Source organism: Sinocyclocheilus anshuiensis, unplaced genomic scaffold (assembly GCF_001515605.1).
Source record: "Sinocyclocheilus anshuiensis isolate Anshui unplaced genomic scaffold, SAMN03320099.WGS_v1.1 scaffold333, whole genome shotgun sequence".
NCBI lineage: Eukaryota > Metazoa > Chordata > Actinopteri > Cypriniformes > Cyprinidae > Sinocyclocheilus > Sinocyclocheilus anshuiensis.
In genome coordinates this window covers 932,777-943,923 of record NW_015539871.1, presented here as the reverse complement: position 1 = coordinate 943,923, position 11,147 = coordinate 932,777, and the positions used below count along the sequence as shown (strand labels likewise).

Below are 11,147 nucleotides of genomic sequence, written 5' to 3'. Positions count from 1 at the left end.
AGTATATTATATTTTCCTTTTACAGCTGCAGACTGAGGAAGATCCTGAAACACACCAGCAAACCCTAAAACAGACAACAGTTTACAGATGTTTTTCAGCGGCAGCAGAACTATGACTAAACTTTTGGGTGAAACTTGTTTACTTTTTTCATACTTTTATTACTTGTGGAAAAACTTGTAACAATTTTAAATAAGTATAAAGAATGGCATTGGTTTTGTACATTTAATTTTTGTTTAACGTTATTAATAAAAATGTTGTTCAATTAGCATGTTTTTGTGTTTTGCTTTGGTACCGAAATTGGTACCAAGAACCGTGGATTTTCACTGGTATTGGTACCGAATACTGAAATTTTGGTACCGTGACAACACTAGCAGAGACTGGATATCATATACACACACGACATATTACACACCATCAATGTTTTATCAGAACACAGATCTGCAAACGTGAAAAGGTGGTGAACTGCTAAACTAAAGATCAAACACTGACATTGGATCTCATTCAAGAATCATGAGCCAACTGAATGGTTCATAAACCATTCTCATGTAAATTGTTGCACTCAATCTATTGTTCTACAAATTATTTACAAAAAATGTCATTCCGCTTGTGTTTTATTAATGAGGCCCAATGGCAGTAATTACAAAACCAGAAATTCTTTCTTTAATTCCATCCGCTGTAAAAAAAAAAAAAAAAAAAAAAAAAGAGAGAGTTTGATTAAATAATTGGAAATTATTTTTATTTTATTTTTAGTAAATTTAAAATTAAGTTTTAGGTATAATAACTGTATAATTTATAATTACTGTATAAAGATATATAATATTTAATAAACATTTTATTTATAGTTAGTACTGCTATAATCAATATTTCTGCAATCACTGTACAGGACGCACCAGAGGAAGTGCACTGCAATCTTGCAATCATTTCTCAAGTCTGTCTATTGCATCACTGTGAGCAAAGACTGGAAAGACTGAGGGCAAAATAACGGTTACTCTTTATAAACTGTATTATCTACAAAGGACATCCTTTGATTGGAAGATTGTTTATGCTGTGAGAGGCTTGACTGGCTAATCGCAAGTGTGTTCAATTCAGTCCAATACTGGAGACTACATGGGAAGTAAGCCTGCTTCAGAAGACCAAATGGAGCCTCCAGGCGATTTCAAGACCCCATCTACACCTCAGTACCACACAAGACACTCAGCCTTTGATTGAATAATAATAGAGTTGTTTTGCTTGTTCTTCATGGGGGATGGTGGAGAAGTACGGCTGCACGATGGTTAAATTATTTCGTAATTTAATACATTTTAATACATTTGATTAGAAAATCGCAATGGAGATCGCTAAACTCCATGTAATATGCTTGTCAGTGTTTTCAGCTCATTAGCACATTTTTGCAATGCAGTTGCCAGGTTGGAAAAATCAAGTAAAACATGGTGGGGCGAAAAATACATTTAAGATAAAAGCTCTGATTGTGGGATTTTAACTCTTGACATTTTCAGTATAAATGATCACAACTAAAATATGAATCAGGCAGCCTTGGGATTTGGTACATGAAACAATGTTCACATTAGGGCTGGGCGATATGACGATATTATCGTATATCGACGATGTCTCATAAGTATCGCGATGTCGATGTCAGCAGTTAGGTAACAGACGATTATCGACATTATCGGGGCAAAAAAAAGACAAATGATAAACCATGCAAAAAATATTTTACATAGCACCATAGTCACCATACAGGTCTTTTTGCATGCAAGAATGAAATAATTTAGTAGGGGGGTTGGGAGTAGCACTGGATGCGTTTCTGAATAGTTATTTAAACAGACTGTATAATGATGAAAAACCACAAGCATGACAGGTATAATTAAAAGACAAATTCCTTCAGCGCACATTTCCGTGTAATATTTTTACAGATTTTTTAAACCGTGTATATAATATAATTATGTTTAATTAAGCTGAGATATAGCACTATGCATTCTTAATTCATTTGCAACAAAACTTTATAGTGGATGAAGTCATATAACGGATGAAGACTTTTTTAGGCTTCGAAGCTCGCCCTCGCACGCGTTCGGAGTTTCGGCAGCCCAACACTGAATATTATATTGTGGGCATTGCATTTTGATTAATAAAATAAAAATTATAAAAATGACAATACAAAAATTAAATTTAAATAACCCTGCTTCTAAATAAATAAAGCAGTTATCATCATGAAATGTCTACACAGGCGATAATGCCAAAAAGAAAGAGAAACATCGGAAAATAGGCATGTTTTATTCAAGACATTATTATATGACATCAACATGTATTTATTATTATTACAATTACCGCCAAAATGTCCAACTTCACCATGATGAACTTAAAATTGGGTTCTATTATTTTTCCTCAACAGTTCTCCTCACAAAACGAAATTCATTTCAAACACAAATTTGATAAGAAGAGAGTGGAAATTATTAGCAACACCAACATAACAGCAAAGCTAATGTTTTCTGTTAGTTTAAGCACAAACTAAGAAAAGTAAAACCAAACGTTGTGGCAATAATTAAGACCAAACTGAACATGGTGTGTGCTTATGGTGCATGTCGGCAATGTTGTCTCGGCGGAGGCGGGGCGTGGTGGAGGTGGTTTAGGTAGACGATATTATCGGATATCGCGATATTTTTAAAGGCGATTATCGATAAGATAATTTTGACATATCGCCCAGCCCTAGTTCACATACAATTTTCTTCCACAATGTAACGAATTTCCAAAGTAGAAATAGTATAAATGTTAAAGCCATGTCAGCAGCTGAGGCTATTTTCATAGCAAAAGCTGTGTTGTCCATTTTCTTCCAGCTGAGTTGTAAAACATAAAATAAATCAGAACAAAATAAAATAGAAAAATACAATATATTTTAAAAATACACAAGGTGTTTTGAAATTTTTAAATGATATTTAAAAAAAATATAATTCTGGAAGGATTTAATTCAACAAGTCCTTATGAGATCTTACTAAATAAAATTGTTGTTTACTTGCATTAAAAGCATAGCAGTCCAATAAGATATGCTTTATATTTCCAAACGAACCCGTAAAAAAACAGTATGGTGCGATATGATTTTATCCATCTGAAATTAATTGGATTGTAAAAAGTGGGCATTTCATACAAGAATTTAGCCATGCATGAAGTTTCTGAAAATAATATATGTATTAAAAATGAAAGGTCAAATTTAATTACCTGTTGACTTTAAAGGCACATTTGCATACATTAGTGATAAAAAACAATATTTCGCCCCGACAAATTAATCATCTGATATTTGGCCATATCTGCATCAGTCGCAGCAGTTTCGATTAATGCAAGTAATCATTATGCCTAGATTCAACAGTTGTCATCAATAGACAGCGCTCACTGTCTGCTTTCATTTTAGCAGCAGTTTTCTGTGCAACTTATTTCCCCATATTATCAGTCATCAGCCACCTTGCTCACTAGATGGACATCAACCACTGAAGATCCCACAATCAGCTGATAATCTGTTCAAATACGGCTCAAGGGTTAAATCAGCTAAACAACACACCAACAAAATGATCCTAAAACATGCTCTTTGTCCATATGCAAAAAGCTGCACTCAGTAATTAACAGCAATTTCCTCTCAAAGTGAGCATGCATTTGCTGGCCCCTTCAAACCACTGATGGGCTTCATCCAGCCTTGAAGATACAACCACAACCTCTCCATTAAGAATTAAAAGCCTCTGGTTCAGAACTTCACTCTCCTTTTCACACTATGTGTGTGCAGTAGACATGAAGATCTGCAATACCGCTGTCAAAAAGCTCAGGTAATCCTCACCGGCAATGAAAAGAAGTAACATACTCTAACTCACCACAATATAATGTAATTAGCTGGGCATGTACCAGAAATGCCGGGTGTGCTCGCATGCCTGCAGCAATGCAAAACTATTCCTTCATAAATGCACTGTTATTCATGCAGGTTTATAAAGGCATGACCTTAAAAATGACTAAATTGTTGAATGCTCACCAATAGATCCTGGCAAAATACAAACATTAATACATTCAACAAAACAATATGGTACCAAGTTTAAATAACCTTGGAAATACTATGGTACTTTCTGTGCAATAACCGCAATGAGTAATATATTCTTTTGTGAATTTATGAATTATGAATATCATATTAAACTATGGTTAACGTTTTATTAAAGATCACCATAATAATGCAAGAATCTAATGTACTTCCAAGAACACCATGTTAGTACCACTGTACACGTGTGTGTGTATATATATATATATATATATATATATATAAACATGGTAATACCACGATAATCTGATATGCCTAAAAGGACTGTGACTTTGGCATAAAATGGTAAAGCATAGTACTTTTTTGAGTAATATAACATTGCACAGAATGATCACCATATTCGCATACCATGCTATTAGATAATCAAAGTACTTCAAAGAATACCACAGTACTACCAAGGTATTTGCCCAAAAAACCATGGTAATTTTCGTTAGTGCGATAACAATATTAAAGGTATTCTGTGATAACTAACGTTAGGCTATAGTTATTGTTGTACACAATCACAGACAGATGACAATACCATAGTACTGAAAGTACTCAGAGGTGCTTCAAAGAATCGCAATAAATGTACCATATCCAAACAAAAACATTTGTGTTTTTTCGTTAGCGTAATAACTGTAGTAACTAACGTTACGCTTTTCTGGCGGAAACTGCGGTTATCGTGGTAAATTTTCATATGGGTCGCCAGTACAGAGACTCACCTGTAGTATGAGCGCTTCTTCCCGACACCTTCTTCTGCATGGACTCCGTTAAATCTCCCATCCTCCGCAAACACACACACACACACACACACACACACACACACACACCGAACCGCACAACCGACCCAGATCACGGTTCCGAACCAGCCACAGGTCTCAGAACAGCAACAGTCCCGTTAATGCGGCGTCCCGTTTGCACTCACACAGACACATGAAGGAGTGAGGATGTGTTTAATTGCGGCTGTCCAGAAACGGCTTTTTTTTTATTTCATACCGATCGCCTCAGTTTCAGTGACATTCCTCCGTAACGTCACCGATATTTTCACGCCTTTCCAAGCGCGCGTCGCGTCAGAAGCCGCTCCATATTCCCCTCAAACCGCAGAAATATTCACGCACGCACGGATCAAACATTTATTCCGTGACAGTCCCTCTCCGCATAGTAAAATCGTGCGGTAAGTCCAGGTCCCGCACTGTCCTCCGCAGCAGCAGCAGCAGGTCCCAGTCAGATTGATTGCTGTATATCTTCGCTACGATCTTTTTTCCATTGAAGCAACGTCGTTGCGATTCTCCATTCCAGTTGCGCATACTGGACCCGCGTCCCGTTTCCCGCGTGCGCTCCTGGCGTAGCTCACGTCATCCGTTGGCTGCCGTAAGAGGCGCTGCGCTTTTCCGCTGCTTAGGAACCACTGGCACACTGCTGGGACGGGTTTAGTGAATACAGAGGAGACTCCTCCGAATTAGTATGCTGGGCGTGGAACGACGTCATTTCCTGAATTTCTTAAGCCGTTGTAAGCAGCAGGGAGTGCCAATGGATGAGAAACAAATCAATTAATCAATACATACATTTATAAAGTACTTCATTGCATAGTATAGATAGATAGACAATAGGCAATATATAGGCCTATGTATATATATGTATCTAACCATATATATATATATATATATATATGGTTAGATACATAATTGATATACAGTATTTACTCTAGATAGATAGATAGATAGATAATTTATATGCATAATATATTAGATAAATAATTTATATGCACAGTATTTACTCGATAGATAGATAATTTATATACACAATATTTACTGTTCGATAGATAATTTATATGCATAGTAGACAGATAGATAGATAGATAGATAAACACGACATATACTGTTAGATAATTTATATACTCAGTATTTCATCATAGATAGAGAGACAGACAGATCGAGAGAGAGATAGCCCCAGGATAGTAACTGTCTGTGTTTGCTGTGGATTGTAGCACCTAAATGACGTCAATAAGGTAAAATTACATAAAACGTCAATGCAACAACCATTACACCAGTTCGAGCTGAACGAAAGCACACGCACCCCAGCTGCACTGCGCCCCCCTGTTCTCACTGATTGAGTGGTACAGCCCAGTTCCTCTTCCTCCCCCTCCCCCTCCTCTTGCTGCTGTGCCCTCCATCACTCCATTTCCTTTGATTCTGTTTCTCCTTGAGGACGGATTCAGGCCTTCCTGCAGAGCAGATCTCTTGGTTTCTCATCCTCTGTCTCTTCATCCTTCTTTGAAAAGAGGACAAGGTGAGCAAGGATTACAAGGCAACATAAAGAAGGTACGTTCCAGCCATCATCATCTTTCCATCCATCCATCAGAACTGGAAGAGAATGTGATGCGCTGCTGTGGCCTGTGCAGCCATCATAACTGCATCACTACATTAATCACATCCATCAGATGCTCAATTAACCCATTTTCAGTCCGTCTTTCCAGGTTACGCTTTCTCTGCATGGTTCTGCGTGGCTTCAGTCCTTTTTTTTTTTGTGTGATTTTATTTATTTTTAATGTACAGTGCTCCCCTCCACCGGTCCTGTATGACTCATGCAGATTCACAGCGATATTTCTGCATGCTGCAGATGAACTAGCTCATGTTTAATGCTTAAGAAACATCATTCATTGTGTTTTGTGGGTGCAAAAGGTCTGTAAGGAACATGACTGATGTTAAGAGTTACTTGTCACTTTTGTCCCACATACCCTAAAAAAAGAGCTTCTACACATAAAAGATGCACATGCTTTTTAAGGAAGCAACGACTAATGGATGCTGCCCTTTGGCTGTCTAATACAAGCAAATATAGCATGTGAGCGTGTAGCATATAGCAGTCAGTAGGCCACTGCATATACAGTAATGTCATTGCTACATCAAGGTCAAAGACTCAAATGTTTCACGTGATACAATTCTGTTTTTGTGACATATTCACATATTTTTTTCATTCCATACCCATATGCATTTTTCTGTGGAATGCAAAAGGAGAATTTGCTTCAGCAGCTCTTTTTCATATAATGCTAGTTCGGTCCACTGCTGTCAAGCAAAAACTATAATTAAATAAATAAATAAATAAATATTAGAAAATGCGAAAGTATTATAATGGTAGGTTTTGTAATTTTTAATGTATTTATTTTATTTTATCTATTTATTTATTTATTTTTTACATTTTTGTTAATTCTTTTAACATTCTTTTAATATTTTTACATATGGGGTCAGTAAGTGTTTTTTTTTTTTTTGTTATAATTGACCAAAAATGACAGTACAGACCTTTATAATGTTACAAATAACTGCTGTTCTTTTGATCTTTTTATTAATATAAAAAATCCTGGAAATAAAATACATCACGGTGCACAAAATATTAAACAGAACAACTGTTTTCAACATTGATAATAATAAATGTTTCTTGAGCAGCAAATCAGTATATCAGAATGATTTCTGAAGGATCATGTGACACTAAAGACTGGAGTGATGATGCTAAAAATTCAGCTTTGCATCACAGGATTAAATTCTATTTTAAAATATATTAAAACAGAAAACAGTTATTTTAAACTGTAATAATATTTCACAATTTTACTGTTTTTACTGTATTTTTAATCAAATAAATGCAACCTTGCTGGGCAAAAGAGACTTCCTTCAAAAAAAAAAAAAAAACTGACCCAAACTTTTGAACAGTGCACATTGAGAAATTGAAAACCTCAATCTCTCCATTTTCTTTATATTTGTATTCCTAAAGAAAAGCCCAGGAAAACCTGCCGGATTCTTTGACTCCTTGATCCCATTCCCACATGGAAGCAAAAGCCAAAGGAGCGTCGAAGTCTGCCTCCAAAGCAGAGAAGAAGGAGGCAGCCCCACCGCCAAAACCAGACCCCGTCTCTGCTGAACCCACAGAACCCGAGAAGCCGGCGGAAGATGGAGCGACCAACCAACAGGGGGCAGCGGAGTCCGCAGGAAGTAGCTGTGAAACCTTAGAAAATTTGAAGCCTTTCCTGATTGGAGGAGCTGTCATCGCCCTTGGAGCTGTATTGGTGGGCGTAATCTTATTAGCCAAGAAAAACTGACCCGAGGCCTAAGATTAATTGTTAAACAGTGGGGTTGATTACTTCACAGACTATTAAAGTTTATATAAAGGGGTGGGGAGTCACTAGTGGGGTGAACATATGTCCTATTTGTCCTGAGCATGTGCTGGCCAGGATTTCCAAATTGCCAAAAATGTCCGGGTTTTGGCTTTGATTTTCATAATGACTGAAAAGTAGCATGCAGGCATTGTATATAATCGACCAATCGTGGCACATGCGAAGGTGGGATCTACAGAGAACGGCCAAAGCAATGCAAATTCACATAGATACAATGTATGAAGACTATAGAGACTGCTTCAACAGGAAAACAAAGTCAAAACCCGGGCATTTTAAGTAATGTAGAAATCCTGACCAGGACATGTCCGGGAAAATGAGTACGTATGGTCACTCTACACACTAGGCGTCTTAATTTTATGCTGTACTTTAATTTCAGTGCTTGTGGTGACGTTCCTGCCAGCTACTAAAGCAAGCTAGAGATGCATTTAGGCCAAACACTTTTCATATAACATTCAACTTAGTTGTAGCCAATGCACATTTCCACCAAAACTTTCATCCTAGTCACTCTGCCTGCTGGTTGACGCTCAAAAACACCCTCATTCACGCCACAATGTTGAGATTAAACCAATTATCCAAAAATATTTCCGTTTTTCAAGCTGGACTTAAATCCATAACTGCCAGCTACAATAACGTTAAGATACATGATTCAAGGTTAAAAATACAGAATTTTTCTGTCATTTATAGAAATTAAATGCCATTTATATCTTGATACCAATAAAAGCAATTGGTTTCATACTTAAATGCTTGTGCAAATCCATATGTACATATCAAGCCACTGATATCTATTACAATTAGGCCTGTATTGTTGAGAGAAGGTGTAGAAAGGTAAAGAAAGAATCTCAGCTATTTCAAATATTATATGGGTTCATTTTGTATTTGACATCAGCCATCGAACAAACACAAGTCATTCAATAATTCAATAATCTTGCCTGTGAATTGCATACTGTAGACCATCTGTGCCATTTCAAAATCTTAGTTTCTTGATTGAACGATGTTGACGATTTTCTGAAGTGGGCCAATGGAAATAGATGCAACGTAGATTATGACGGCTCTCGGCCAACAGCTTCAATTTCGCAGTTACACTATGATGAGCGCTACACACAACAGAAACAATCCCTAAATGCATGCAGACACGAACAATATAGACTCACACGTCACATGACATACTGTTACAGAAAATGACATTTTCTTTAAAGTGCGTATATAATGCAATAATTCAAATAGAACTCTGTATTTAAAAGAAAGAAGACTGTGTATTGGTTGTGATACTGAGGGTAACGATGTGGATGATGATGCGGCAACATGGTGGTTGTCTTGGTGATGATGGTGATGATGATGATGATGATTATGATTTTATTTGTTTGTTCTAATGAAGTTTACCTGTTCCTCTAATGTGGCCCCTTTCCTCCTGCCATATGTATTTATTTTGCACACAACCTCGCCTGCTGTCTTTCTGCTGTTCCTGTGTGAATTAATACAAGATGGCTCCCTTGTGACTTGATGACCTTATTAAAGGACAATGAACCATATTTTCCCAGACTCAGTGTGTTTTTGTTTCTCTAGTTATTTTTGGACAGAATTCAATACCTGAAGCCAGTTTTTTTTCATACTTGTGACAGATGTCTTTGCTATTTTTCATTTCAACTATTTACTAAATGAAGCACAGTCGCTATTAACAAGGAATTAGTAAATCGGGTAATATAGACCTGCATCTATCACTGGAAAAAAGGACAACAATAAAAACATACAAAGGTCAGGGGTTATGCGTAATACTTCATCAATGGGTTAAATCAATCATCAAAGGACATACCTACATAAATGACTTCTATAGCTGTGTTTGATAGTCTTGCTGCAATCCTACAAAAAATGCATTTACTGAATTTTACATTATTACCTGATCTGCTTTTTAGAGTCATGAAATAAATTGTGATTATTTTATTCTAGCCCTAGTTTTTAAAAATTATTATATTCCATCAACAGCGCTAGTTTTTAACAGCACGCATCAATAAAACAATGTAAGAATAAATCTCTCCCCATATCTCTCACTGAGCAGCTTATTTATTTTTAATTTTCCATCAAAGGTTTTAACATATTGTTCATCAGATCGTTTAAAAACCGCTGATGTGGAGAAAGTGTCTGGCTAAAAGAAGCTACAAAAAAAAAAAAAACTTAAATATAAGACTTTACAGAGTTGTTACAGAGATATGGTGACTTTAATTTACACAAATTACTGGAGTTTGACAGAATGTTATGGAAGAAAAATAATGCCATATGTCTTTGAAACAAAAAAGCACGTTGAATAGCACTAACTGAAAAAAAATAATGCAAATAATGCATTGCATAATGCATGTTAAGTGTCCTTGGGGAATCCTGGAGTGTGATGTATGAGGGGAACCCCAGTATTACAGCACAGGTCACACAAGCCATGATACAAGTTAAGGAAACTAAGCAAACGAAAGCAATATATGTCTTCCTCAGATGTAATGTTAGTTCTGTACATCAGCGTTGGGTAAAATAGCATTATAATCTCCTTTGTGGTAGAGAAAGCTGCTTACATGTAGGCTATGGGAAACAGCTAAGATTTTAATTTTTTTTATTTTAAATATAACATTCATAGGGGATACAGTCATAGCAATAAAATACATACACAACCAGAATACAAAACAATAAATACATAAAGTATAATAGGGAAACAGCGAAGATGTTGAATTAAACATACACACAATCAGCTTTTCCACATGTTTATACTGGCCCCGATAATCAAAACTTCTACTTAGCGCTTGCTCCATTTCTGCAAATCTGTTTTTGTGAATGAATGACTTGATCTACCTGTTGCTTTGGTCTTCATCAACAGCCGCTTGCGCCACCTGCTGGTGAGCAACTGACAGCAGCTGGAGATCATGCATCGGTGCTCTACTGCTATTCCTGCAGCTCCCGGATGTG

The 11,147-nt window shown here is 36.5% G+C and overlaps 1 protein-coding gene and 1 long non-coding RNA gene across 2 annotated transcripts in view; one reads left to right on the top strand and one right to left on the bottom strand.

Moving 5' to 3' along the window:
* LOC107685204 (sn1-specific diacylglycerol lipase alpha-like) overlaps positions 1 to 5,460 on the bottom strand; it is a 54,271-nt gene extending 48,811 nt beyond the window's left edge. The window contains exon 1 of the mRNA XM_016481716.1: positions 4,765 to 5,460. The gene's annotated coding sequence lies outside the window, so the exon portion shown is untranslated. The remainder of the gene's footprint in view (positions 1 to 4,764) is intronic.
* A 727-nt stretch (positions 5,461 to 6,187) lies between these two features.
* LOC107685202 (uncharacterized) lies at positions 6,188 to 9,733 on the top strand. The gene is made up of 2 exons (XR_001633929.1): positions 6,188 to 6,363; positions 7,805 to 9,733. It is a non-coding gene; the product is annotated as an uncharacterized LOC107685202 (long non-coding RNA).
* Positions 9,734 to 11,147: the final 1,414 nt, after the last annotated feature.